Source organism: Poeciliopsis prolifica, unplaced genomic scaffold (genome assembly GCF_027474105.1).
Source record: "Poeciliopsis prolifica strain line A6 unplaced genomic scaffold, Auburn_PproV2 SCAFFOLD015, whole genome shotgun sequence".
NCBI lineage: Eukaryota > Metazoa > Chordata > Actinopteri > Cyprinodontiformes > Poeciliidae > Poeciliopsis > Poeciliopsis prolifica.
In genome coordinates this window covers 5,845,100-5,858,557 of record NW_026562390.1, presented here as the reverse complement: position 1 = coordinate 5,858,557, position 13,458 = coordinate 5,845,100, and the positions used below count along the sequence as shown (strand labels likewise).

General features: G+C 36.8%; 1 pseudogene; it reads right to left on the bottom strand.

Annotated features, from left to right (window-relative positions):
- Positions 1–7,009: 7,009 nt before the first annotated feature.
- Positions 7,010–13,458, bottom strand: part of LOC129366740 (transmembrane protein 132C-like) — a 155,477-nt pseudogene continuing 149,028 nt past the window's right edge.

The following is a 13,458-nucleotide window of genomic DNA, read 5'->3' as shown; positions in this document are numbered from 1 at the left end:
CATTAAAATGATCCCATTTTATGGGTTAACTGGCTTTATTTAAAAAAAAAAACCTTTGCTATGTTCAATGACATATTCAGTGGACATTAATGTGAGACTTGACTGTGATTGAAACGGTCTATCGGTGGCTTTGATAATCGTTCATTAATCTTTTTCTTTCAGTCTTATTATCAAATGAAGTGAAATGATAGCTATGATTAATCTTAGCTGTACATAGAAATAGAAAAGCTGAGAAAATTTTGAGTCAGATGAAGACAGAAGAAGAAGAGAAGAAAATCAGCCTTTTTTCTAACATGTGAAAATATGTTTTGGTCACACCCAAAACGCTATGTTAATTCAAACTGTATGAATCTTAAGTTTTTAAAATAGTCTTTCTATGAGATAATTTATTATTTAAAATAGAATATCTGTAAGTAATTATTTCTAAAGCACAAGTCACAAAACTTTACAGCATAGTACTCAGCTGGAAAGTGATTAAAATCCTAAACACTTCTTGTGAGGAATTATGGCCCACATTGGACTTTCCTGATTGGCCTTGTTAGTGTAGTTGATATAAGGTGCTCTGAGACCTTCAAATTGCTATCAGTGGTCAGGCCTTGTTGGCGATTTGTTTTAATCATTCATAATGAGATTCTAACTATGTGCAACCGGCTCATTTAAAGTAAGACCAAAGCAGATCAACAGGAGCAGCACAAATTAACACAGACATCAACTAGTCGACCCATTAATGATCAGGAAACCCCCAATTTAGCAACAACACACAGCGTGTTCCTTTGTTTGCTGCAACAGGTCACATTATCAGTTGATATATTTGAGATGCACCATTTGGTTCCAATCACTGACAACTTTAATGAGTTTACCCATAGACATCGTTAAGCTTATTTTAGGCTACCTACATCCTCCTTAAAATGGCCCTAAGCCTCTGACAGTTCTACTAATAATACATTCATACTCTCCACAGCTTGAGATTCTCTTCCAGGAGAGAAACCCAGGCCAGCTGGGAGAAATGTGATCCGGTCTTTCTCTGGATGTCCTCCCAATGGGGCGTGCCCAAAACACCTCATCTGGGAAGCATCCTATCCAGATAGCTGAGTTATCTTAATTGACTTCTCTCTCTATGTGGAGGAGCAGCAGTAAAATGTGGTAAAAAGGGATAACATAAACATAAACAGCGACAACTTTTAAAATTATAGGAAACAGTGGAAGGAAAATCACCATGTACACTTTAGGAAACCCAAATAATCATTTCTTTCCCAAACACAGGAAAAATATAGACTTATTAACTAGGGCTGAAACGATTCCTTAAATAATTTGAGTACCTCGATATTAAAATTTCTTAAGGAAAATGTATCTGCTTCATGAATTTATGTTGTATAATTTAGAGCACTGTGTTCTGGCTGGGACATTACTTGCATTGCGCAGAGCTCTGACTTCCGCCTCTGAGTTGTTGACAAAAGCTAAGTGTTAGTGGCATAACATCCAGTTTTCAAGTTCGGCCTGTGGCGATTTTATTGATTGGTGATAATTCCCGGGTTTTCATCGTTTTGGGGGACCAATAAGCATCCTTAAAATGCCTGGTGCAATGCCTGGAGAACGGCAGCCTTTCTCCTCCAGCAGCTGCTGGTTGAAGGAGTAAAATATTCATTTACAGCAGCCCTATTAAGAACACAATTACTGATAGAGATTAATAGGCACAAAACTGATACCATGGTGCACAAGTGTTTCTCAGAGTTCAGCACAAGGAAGTGTTGCAACCTCTTCTCCTGTTTGAGCTCAATAAGGCCATTACCATTGGGATTTCCAATGAGCAGCTGCACCCACCTAAAACTGCCAACATATATTTCCCCCTAATGAATTAGTGGCTTCCTGTTCAGAGCTACAAGTCCTTTAGTATCTTCCCAAGTTTGATTCAACTTGCTCTGGTTTTTAGGCACAAATACAGCCAAAGTGAAATGAATCTTGTTTTGTTATTGTCAGCATATTATAAATGAGGAAAAACAACACTACATTCAAACCTGTTTTAATTGCATGATCCTAACCCATAAATCAGGTTGAAACAAAGGCACATACTGAATGTAGGGTCATTGTTCTCACTTTATCTACACAAAACCATTGACAAACAAGCAGGCAAGCAGCAGGGCAACAGGAATTTAGACTGGCCAGAGTCCATGCTAACAAGAACAAAGGAACAAAGAGGTTGAAGAGTTCACAACATTTATTGTTCTGCACCTCGTTTCAGATACGGCTGGCGTTAAAGCACTTCATAAAAAAGGTTGTTGATGAGAAAAGAAAACAGAATGAACAGCCAACTTGAAATCTGTTGAAAATATTTTTTACATGCTTACTTTGCATAATTTATGCAGAGGTTGTGTGTTTTGGTCCTTAAGGGCAATTGTCCTCCAAGTTTCAGGGGTTTCCCTCACTGAATTCACCTTAATAAAATCAAGACATGGCTAGTAGCTAATGCAAAATCACATGGGAGAACTGCACTTCCACTAAGCCCATCAAACAAACTACACTTCAGTTGAACTCTCCTAAAACAGATGTGGATGGCATAAAGGAGGATAATTTTTGAGGTGAAGGGAAATGTCGGAAATGTAATGCAGTAAGTGTTTCTTAAAGACATTTTAAGTTGTCAAATTGCAAAGTCAAATGTCTTTTAAGTGACTCTTGACATAAACAGCATTTTTGTAATAACTGAATGTAAGATAGTTACTGATTTTGCTATAAGAAGGCACTATGTGCCTGGAAATGGATAGCACCTCTACAACCTCCTTCTGTAATGCAGTCCTGAGTGGTATTAACTTTTGTACACAACATGCATTCAGACTGCCGCTATACATACAATGGTGGTAGTGGTAAACTCAAAAGACTTGCAGCTGTACTAGCGGTGAGGTATTTTTAATGTATTGACTATTTTAATGATTGGCTGAGTATAAATGCAGATTTTTCCAATTTAATTTGCTAAAAAAATGGAAAAACACCCATTTCCTGCAACTTTCCAGTTGTGCACTATGTTGTGTTTGTCTGTCAGGCCCTAAACTCTTCTGGAGCCGGGGCTGGTCTGTATTAAAATTCTTATAAATACACTGAAGTTCATGATTGTGATTTGACAAAATGGGGAGAATTTCAAGTCATTCAGCAATTTCAAGTCAAGGCACTTTATGTTCCTGACTAAAAAGATTTGATCCGATTCAAATAATCTTTCCCTAGTCCTATAGTGCCACATTCTGGTTGTGTTTTTTTTTCTAGAATACCTTGAATTCATAAAAATGTATTATTGAACACCTGACTTACTTTTGTACCACCAACAAATCACACTTCTCACGTTTTAAGTGAAATATTCAGAATCTAATACATCAAGCTTTTTTATACTTAGTTGTGTTGCATTATTGCAAATTTAAATAGAGCGGAGAGTAAGATAAGACTGTAAGCAGCTTTAAGAGAGCTACGTTTTTATAATAAAATGGAGAGATGTTGTGGCTCACAACATGTAAGGAGCATTTATTCGACGTAAAAATCTGATCTTGTAACAAGACCTCTGCTAGACTGTAAGGCATGTACTGAAAAAAAAAAAACATTCAGCTGTATACTGCTGATTTCAGCAGTGTAATTGGTGATGTTCGTCACACAACATGTCAAAAGAGTGAAATAGGAAGGAAAGAGTGCTGTGTTGAGGACTGTTGTCATAGCAACAGCAGAAAAGTTTATGAAATGAGAAAAGTAGTAATACATCGACATGGCAAATGTCACAGGAGATGGTTAATAATGGTGTAAGGGTTGTGTTCCATTATACCTGACAGGAGTTCCGGTTACTGGAGCTGGAGTGCAGACTCAGAGATCTTTGTGTCAGCAGGAAAGATACGTAGCGCTTGAGCATGGAGGACGCAGGCAGATGTCTAAGTCGGCAAGAACTGAGGAAGGAAAGACAGCGGTAGCAGTTGGGAGCTCCTCGGTGACAAAGAGACAGAAAGTGGAGGAGGGTGTGTTTTTTGTGGCTCAAGCTGGTAAAAAAAATTTGATTTTTCTGGATTGTCAAGGGAACTTTTTCCCTCTTTTCTTAGCAGAATTGCTTTAATTCAACAAGATAAAAGGTTTTTCTCCATCTATAGGTGGACGACAGGTTTTGAATAGTTGTCCAGCTGGAAAATGTGTTTTCCAGCTCAGAGTTATGGCCTCAAAATTAAAAGTTAAATTTTTATCTTGATTGCTTCCCATCCATTGTGAACCAGACTTTCACTTTCAGCTGTCAGCTACAGTAAAAGTTAATAATGGTGGCAACTGATACTAATGAACCATTTACATAAAATAATAATTGGTAGGCTGAGATCTGATTATCAAATCACACAAAAGAGCAGGAGTTGACATCATATTTAATTAATTAAGCAGCCAATTCTCCAAAAAGGCACAGTAGAAAAGAATGAACCAGTATAATACCTGTACCAGAATAGAGATCACAAATTCATGAATTTCAAATTTTAAAAAATTTTCATTCCAATGACAGTTTTTTGGGATACAATTTAGTTGGATGTGAAAGCTTAGATATTAACTCAGATAAAATACAATGGAGAATTATGAGAACAATGAGTTTCACAATACTCGTTGCACCCCCTCCAAAAGATGTGTAAATGTTGTAAAAACAGTCTCACGCTTAAAAAAAGGACATTTTGAAAAGCTGTTAAAATGAGCACATTTATTCATTGGGTGAGAGGGCACATGAAATTTAAGGAAAAAAAACCCAATAAAATAAAAAAATAAAATTAGGAAATAACTAAAAAACAAATATTAAAAATCATAAAAAAAAAAGATCAAAATATTTATAAGCATAATTAAAATCTCGCTATAGCGTGACAGAGAAAATGTTAACAGATAACAGTTGGTTATCAGTTCCAAGTGTGTCCATTTTAAAAAATGGTTCTTTCGGAATTTAAAAATATCTGTATTTTAGTAATTTCAGATGACTAGAGTTATAAGTACTATTTAAGTCGTTCTCAAGGACTTATTTCCATCCATCCATCCATCCATCCATCCATCCATCCATCCATCCATCCATCCATCCATCCATCCATCCATCCATCCATCCATCCATCCATCCATCCATCCATCCATCCATCCATCCATCCATCCATCCATCCATCCATCCATCCATCCATCATCCATCCATCCATCCATCCATCCATCCATCCATCCATCCATCCATCCATCCATCCATCCATCCATCCATCTTCTGCCGCTTATCCGTTGAAAATAAATATGACATAACACAGAGACCAATTTCTCTGAGTAGCTTTTCCAAATATTAAACACAAGTGGTCGTATCATTCAAAAAATGCTGGGGACACACTACATGGCTTTGGAACTGGTATTTGAGGTTGTGAGTTTGTAGGTCTTGGATTCACAACCAATGCTAGCTTTCATCAAAAAATGTTAGCTCTTTGCAGACGACATTAAAATGTTTGGCTGGATCAGACAAATAAACATTAACAGTGAATAATAAATTGGTTTAATCATTCAACAATGACAGTTCATTATATGAAGCTCCATTAATTGTATGTGTAATAATGTGAACTGTTTGGTTTATTTTAATTGGAATATTTTTTACTGTTTTCTTCTTGAATATCTAGGCATTTCTCTGTGCTTTTTCTTTTTATTATTCTAAAATTGTAATTTGTTAGTTGAAAGTTTGCATTATGGCCAGAGCATTTACATATATAATGTTGTTGTGGTAGAGTAACAAATAAAGTAGTTTGTTTGTTTGTCTGTTTCTTAAAGCATTTGTTCCCAGTTTCTCCTTTTCACTGGCTATTGGTAACACACGTTAGTATGTGGATAGGTTATCAGTTCCAAGTGTGTCCAGAAATATTCAAACATGTTTTGATAATGACAGAGATCAGGTTGGCTCCACCCTTAGGCTTGTAGATTCAAGTCTAAATCATATGTTGGGCAAGAAGGTTTTTATGCCAACTCACCTTGTTGACTTGGTACAGAGTAAATATTCCCAACCTAATAATTGAGGGTGAACTCGGGTGAAAAATCTTGTAATGTGTCCCCAGCTTTAGTCCATTTGATCCACACGAAATAGGTTTAATACGAAATAAGTTTAATTGCATTGATACTTTAAACTTGCCCATATCCACATTTTGAGCAAAATAGTTTCAAAACAAGGGAAATTAAGATAAACAAGAACCCGAGTTTATCTTGCCACCATACCCAGAGAGGAAATTGGTAACATGAGATAAAAAAGTCTCCAAAGCTTTTAACGCATTTTTACCAGAAGCGTCCATAAATTTGTGGCGTTGCACGCAATTGTCTTTCTGTGGTTTGGTAGGAATCACAGTTTTTCTTCTGCAAAACTTCTCAAATTCTGCAGAGAATTTGAGAAGTTCAAAACTGCTGAGCAGTAAAGCTGCTCAGCAAACGTCCTCAGCAGTAAAGCACTTTTGTATTTTCAGAGAGTGATCTCTAAATATACACAAAAATAGAAAATGTGGGGACCAAGAAACTTAATTCAATTAATACAAACATACAAGTCCAGAACTTAACCATGATAAAGGAATTTAATAATACAGTACTAAATTGTCTCCAAGTGTAACAGTATTAGTTATCTACATATTTTCAGATCAGACACACATGGCTCCTCATAAATAACATCATGCATGGATCTGACTTTTGGAGACTAAACAAAACTAAAACCAAATCAAACAGCACTTTACAAAATGTTACCATACATATAGTAACTCTAAGTCAAACTCTGCATTTATATACAGTACAAAATGCTTCAGATTGTTGATTCATAGGCTCTATTGTCAACTCATAGCAAAGGACCGACAATAACTTTAGAAAATAAGAGAAAAATATTTTGAAATAATATTACCACATTTAGAACAGTAAAACATGATTTAAAGAAAAAAAAAGAAGTAAAATCAAAAGAGGAATATTGAGCTTAGTAGAAGACAAAAAACATACATTTAAGCAACAATACAATTTTCACGTTTGAACCTTAGCTATGCTGTTTTGTGGAAATTCAAGTCTTGGAAATTGTTGCTTGACCATGTCTGAGAACTGTTATAGAATCAAAAGTAAGAGAGTCATTGACTCAGTTTTCAAGGTGAGGTCTTCAGTTAAACTACAGCCATCAGATTGGTTTTTCACTCTGTCATATATATTTTTCCATTCTCTCCCTCCGTATGATGAAGGCATTCAGGTGAGTTTCTCTTTTAGTTCAACGGAAACACCCAGAACCTCTTATGCTGTGTTCTTAATTGCATTCTCATTAAGCTTTTCCATGTAGTTCCTAAGATCCTTTGAGTCCCAAGCTCAATGTCTGGACAAACCCATTTTATATCACTGGTCTGCACCAGTGGCAGTGGGCTAAGCACTGGACATCCGTTGCTAGACTTTACATTAGAGAAAGTGGAGAACTTCACTCTCTTCCTCTTGGTGGTCGGTGAGTTAAGTGATTCATTCCTCAGATCTCTTCCACTTGAGCTACTTCCGCCACCATCCATAATAGTGCGTTGGATACCTCCATTTAAAAGCTGACTACCTTCCTCCAAGGTACCAGTCAATTCTTCATGCTGTTGCTGCAGACAAAGCCCCTCCTCTTGACCAAGCCAAACCCAGTCATGGGCATGGGGCATAGTCTCTGTGGCCTCTAAAGATAGGTGTTTACTTCGGTACTTATATGTATAAGAGATGCAATTGATGAGAAAAACAAGGATGGCCAAGCAGAAGACTCCCAGCAGTGCATACATGCCAATCTCCAGGTCTGTCAGGCCACGTCGTGATGGCAATAAGTCATCATCGGTACTACGACTCCGAGGAAGCTCTGGGTATTCAGAAAAGTCATTTAAGTTTCTGTTCCCACTGTCTGACGATAAGCGACCCCCATTAGGTCTCACTGGAATTTGGCCTCTAATGGTCGTGGCTGCACGGTTTATTAACCCAGTGTCCATGTCAGAGATAGAGCCACCGTAATATGGAGGATCTGGAAGTGTCCTTTTGTCTCCTGGCTGCCTGTACTGCTCCTCTGACTGGCCAAACCTTACCTGTACATTCACCATTCCTGTGGCTAAAGCAGAGCGTCGTTTGGATTTCTGGCACATTTCTGATGGACTCATCTCAACACGCACAAGCAAACCTTGGCCTTCCCCCTTGGCAGAAATGAGAGGCCACTTCCACTTTGCACTCTGCTGCACAACTACCACCTGTTCATCCAGAGATGTGGCTGCCAGGATAAAATGGGCAGGGTTGTAGTTGTCCAGAGGAGTCATAGATCCATCACTGAACTGAAGCCAGGCACTGATGAGGGATTCCTGTGAAAACAACACAGAACATAGCAAATTTAAATTGGTGTGACACCAGTAGTGTGGAAATTAACAAAAAACACAAATAGAAAGCTACAGATTCCCCTCAAATGAGGACCAAAATAAACCAGAGGCTCCAGGGAAGCAGTAGTGGGTTTTAATTATGGTAAAAAGGCTGAACAACTCTCATGGGTCATGACTGTCCCTAAATTTCAAACAACATGAAGAAAACTTTAATATATGAGAAATATTCTAAGTGAAAATAAACCAACACTGACTCTGATCCAGCCATGAACTAGTTATAAAAATATAAATTTTATAACAGGTAATACAAGGACCTAATATTTTTAACACTAATGAAACATGACAAATTGAAAGAACATGTTCTTTGGATAGAGTCTTACCTGCGTCGGTGATTCTATGATTTCCTGTGTGCTTGCAGTAGCAACAATTGCTCTGTTGCTTCCAGGGCTCAGTTGCAGGGACAAAGAGAGTCCAGAAACCAACTGCACCCCAAGCTCTGTCACACTCACTTTGTCATCCACCACCCTGATGCTCCTCTCCGCCAGGACTGATGACGTCAGAGGGGACAAAACCTACAGCAGGCAAAATAAGCATTTTTAAAAACATCTTATTTTTCCAATAGTTTGTAAGCTAACAATTTCACAAATATGCTTTACTATTGTACTGCAGATAAGTTAAAAAACAAATTTTGAAGATTTTTAATTGCCCATAACATTATGCAGCACCATGTCTTAAAAAACCCAGCACAACACATTTTCTAAAATTGCATACAGTGGCTGCAAAAAGTATTCTTATCATGAGAACTTTTCACATAAACGTGGAGTAGTTGACACACTATATTTAACTTTGTGTAACGTATATGAAACCATCACACATATTGTTATATATAATATTATGGTATCAAGACATTCTTGTAGATTCTAATTCAGTCGTGATCAGAAATAAAAATAAGTGTATATTGTTCTCCAAATCCCGGTACAATCTGCTATTATTGCATTTTCTGGAAGGACCACAGATTGATGTAGTTGCTAATACAATATATATATAGATATTGGTTTTTTTTTTTAAAGAAGTTAATTATGTATATTTTATTGAAGATAGCAATACTTACATGCAAGCCTATACTTGTTGCATATGGTAAAACCTCACTATACTGTGTGTGCACAATTATTAGGGAAAATAGTATTTTAACCATATTATTTTTAGGTATACACTTGGAAGTGTATCCAGAATACACTTTTAAGCATAGCAGACGAGCTGTATCTGTATAATGAGGAAGTTTGTGTCCTACTGATGTCAATACCCTATTTCAAGGTGTGAATAATTATTTGTCAACATCTTTCTTTTTGGCAAAAATAGGCTATAAAAAAGATTTAACTGACACTGAAGAAAAGTGTCTTTGCAAGATGCAGGACTCTTGAAATTGCTAAGATATTGAGGCATGATGGTACAGAACCATCAAATATTTTGTTGCAAAAAGCCAACAAGGTCAGAAGAAACATGTTGAGAAAAAGATGCAAATTAACTGCCAAGAATTTGAGAAGAATCAAGAGTAAAGGTACCAGGAGCTCATTATCTTCCAGTTCTGTCATACTACAACCTGCCTGGTGCACGTAAAAGTGTACAATGTTTAGAGCTGGCCAAGGTAAAGAAAGCTGAAACCTGACCAACAAGACAGTCAAACTCAAGTGTCTACACTGGGTCAAGAAATATCTGAAGACAGATCTTTCAAAGGTTATCTGGACTGATAAAGTGGGAGTGACTTTTGACAGACTAGCTGGATGGGTCCACAGCTGGATAGGTAACTTATGGCATGGATCCCTGAACCCCTGAACTTTTGGTATGAGGAAACTGACAGAAGGTTTTTTCCATAAGTCATTCACTGTTATTGAAAAAAGGGGTGAGTATCTGGGTCCCTGATTCTTTCTTTTTTTATGTCAGAAATGTTTTTTGGAAAATTCTTAGTTGTTCATGACTTTCAATCAACCAGATGAAAATAAAAAATAACCTACATGTTCTTGAACATTCATATTTGAAGTTTATTAACATTTTAAGTTGACCAAATACACTGTAGTGTATTGGTGGTTAACAAACATAAGACTTCTTCAATAATTGTGCACACACTGTATATTAGGTTCTGATAAAAAAAAAGCACATACTTGTGAAAAGATGCAAAACAAAATCCCCCAAGCCCACAACAAAACTGTATTCTAATCCACACCTTCAAAAGGAATGTCCCAACTTTCAGAGTCGCCAGAGGTTCAAGCATGTAAATAGCTGTGATATTGTTTTGAGATGAGAATCTCTTCCATCCGCTCCAATTAGGGCTCCAGTATTTCCTGCAGCCTCCCCCACAGAGCTGCATTTACCAGCCATAATGAACTGTCAGCACCGATCACCGCCTCATTTGTCCAGACCCAATACCCCGTTTTCCTCCTTTTGTATTTTCCCTTTTTGTTTCTCACACAGTCAAAGTGAATGGATGAATACCCTTGAATTGTCAAAAGCAAATACTGTGGTCTCTGAACTGTATATGCATTTTAAAATGTCTTTGCAATTGGTTATGATTTGTGGGGACACAAATGCTTTGTGAGAAATGCATATGATGATACAAGACAAAACCTAAAGGTGCAATAAAGTAAATAACACGTTTTATTTTGTTTTCCTTTATTATTGACTGGTTCCTTAGCAAAAGAATAATCTGACACCCCAATGTTATGAATCTTTCAATTTTATGTTTATATTTAATGCTACTTCTATGAGGTATAAACAATAAAAACTCATGTTAATTTGTGGTTACCTAGACATCAAATGCATACTTGAACTCTTGAAGTGACTCTTTAATCACTGTACAGGAGAATAAAAGGGTGCATAATGTACCTATTAAAAGACAACACTCCAAATATCTTTCAACTAAGACTTATAATCAATAAAAATGTCTGACACCTCAGAGAGAGCTCTGCTGATGCTCTGTTTCTCCTTCAAAAAGATAATATTTTCTTTCACCTAACATCTGTGTACCAACTAGCAGCTGTCCAGACTTTCCAGTGCTTATATCCCAACATGTCGAGGCTCTTTTCCAAGATTCTGCAATAATACTCTAGCAGTCAGATCACTTCTTGTCCTTTTTACCAGAACCATGTCTCGCCTTCATACCATCACAGAAACTGTGTATTCTGCCTTTCACCTACATCCATATTTGTGAAATTTTCCTATAAGGCTTTCAGGTATGTCAAGACCCTTCCTCTAAAATCATTTTTCAAGTTTACAGATATTTTCATTTTGTCCCGAGAGGGCAATTAAACAGCCTTCCCAGCCTCACCCTTTCCAATTTAGACCTGTCAAATTCATGTCTTATAACATTTCTGTACAGATCAAGGGGGCTCCACTACGTAAAACCCCTGAAAATCACTTTTTAGACCTAGATCTAGGCATGAGCAACCAACAGTATAACAAGGAACCTATTATTACCCAAACCACGTGTGTCTGACTCACACACTGACATCTGCAAAGGTTATCAGCACAATAAGTTTTGCTTGCAACTGTCCCATCCATAACCTGTCAGACTCCTTAAATGGATTCATTCTTCCTTTTTGCAACACAATAAAACTTTCAGCAGAGCAATATTGGTAAAAATTAAAGATTCAATGCACAGGATCATCTGTTGAAAAGTCAAAATGCATTTGAAACTGAATCTTTATTGAATCCAAATAAAACTACAAATGTGTTCTTTAACTGAGAGTGTTTTAAGTGTTTAAGGTAATGTAATACACACGCACACGCTTACAGGCACGCATACATACACAGGTACTTTTACACAATTTAGTTCAAATGTACATAATGATACAGAAATGCAAATAGAAACATAAGAACATGGATTGTTTTAGAAACCAGGAAATCCCCTGCAGCAGAGGTGGAATTTTATGGTCTGCGTTTCAGAGATGTATTCCTCTTGTTATGTTGTCTTGTAAATGTCAAGCTGGCGTTGATTTATGGTGTGAGAGTGACGTCTGTAGTCTCCTGAGCAAGACCTTGATTGTATCATTAAATAAATAGAACTGTGATTGTTTGTGAATCTTTGGTGTGTGTTTGTGTCTGTGTTTTAGGAAGCTTGCGTGCGTGTGCGCGCTCAGTGTGCGCACTGAGCTACGTGATAAAAAACTGATAGAATGAGACATGGCGCAGGTGTAAACTTGATAGGTTTAAGTGTTCATGCCTCACTGAAATCAATCTGGCTGTTTTTCAGGCTTGTTCCTTTTTCAGCATCAAATTTGTTATTTACTTCATGGAATTAGTAGCTTTATTTTATATTGTTTTGTCAGACTCTAATTAGTGTCTTTACTCATCTGATTTTATTTTTGTCTGTCCACTTCTCTTTATTATGATTCTATTATGCTTATTGTCCTTTGGCTGGATTTCTCTTTCTGCTACGTGTATATATATTTTTTTAACATTGAGTTGTTTACCATCTTTCTCTTTGAGTTTTGCTTCATACCCTTGGTTCACATCTGATTTTGGTTAATAAATCCCTCAGACTCATTTTGACTGAATATATATACATATATATGTATATCCAGAGCTACAAAAGTGTTCACCTCCACCCTTAGATTTTGTTTTCTTTATTCACACTTAAACATTTCAGATCATCAGATTTGAATATCAAACAAAGCAAGTACAAGTTGCAGTTTAAATTATGATTTTATTATTTAAGCAGGGAAGTTGTATTGCTCAAGCTCTTAACAATGTCCTTTAGCACTGACCCTGAGGTAGATTTATTGAGACATCCATTCCAAGAAAGACTGGAAAATGTCTTTAATCATTTCTACATGTGAATTATCTGTCTCTCAGTAGAATGATAATTCATGGTTTGTTAATCCATCTACAATTAATGGACAACAATGATTGCTTTCCTAAGGTAACGAGAGATGTGTTCACTTTGATATTGTACTACTCACCTGCACTCACAAGAACAACAAAATGCCCAAACTGCTGTCTCAATGGAAGCGCTTTCATTTATGGACTATTTAATCAAGCCCATTTGATTAGCAGTACCTAGTGCTACTTGGCCTATAAAATTGTAAGAAAAGAAAAACATACTTCTTTCTTCATAACAGCTTTGCCATTTTGA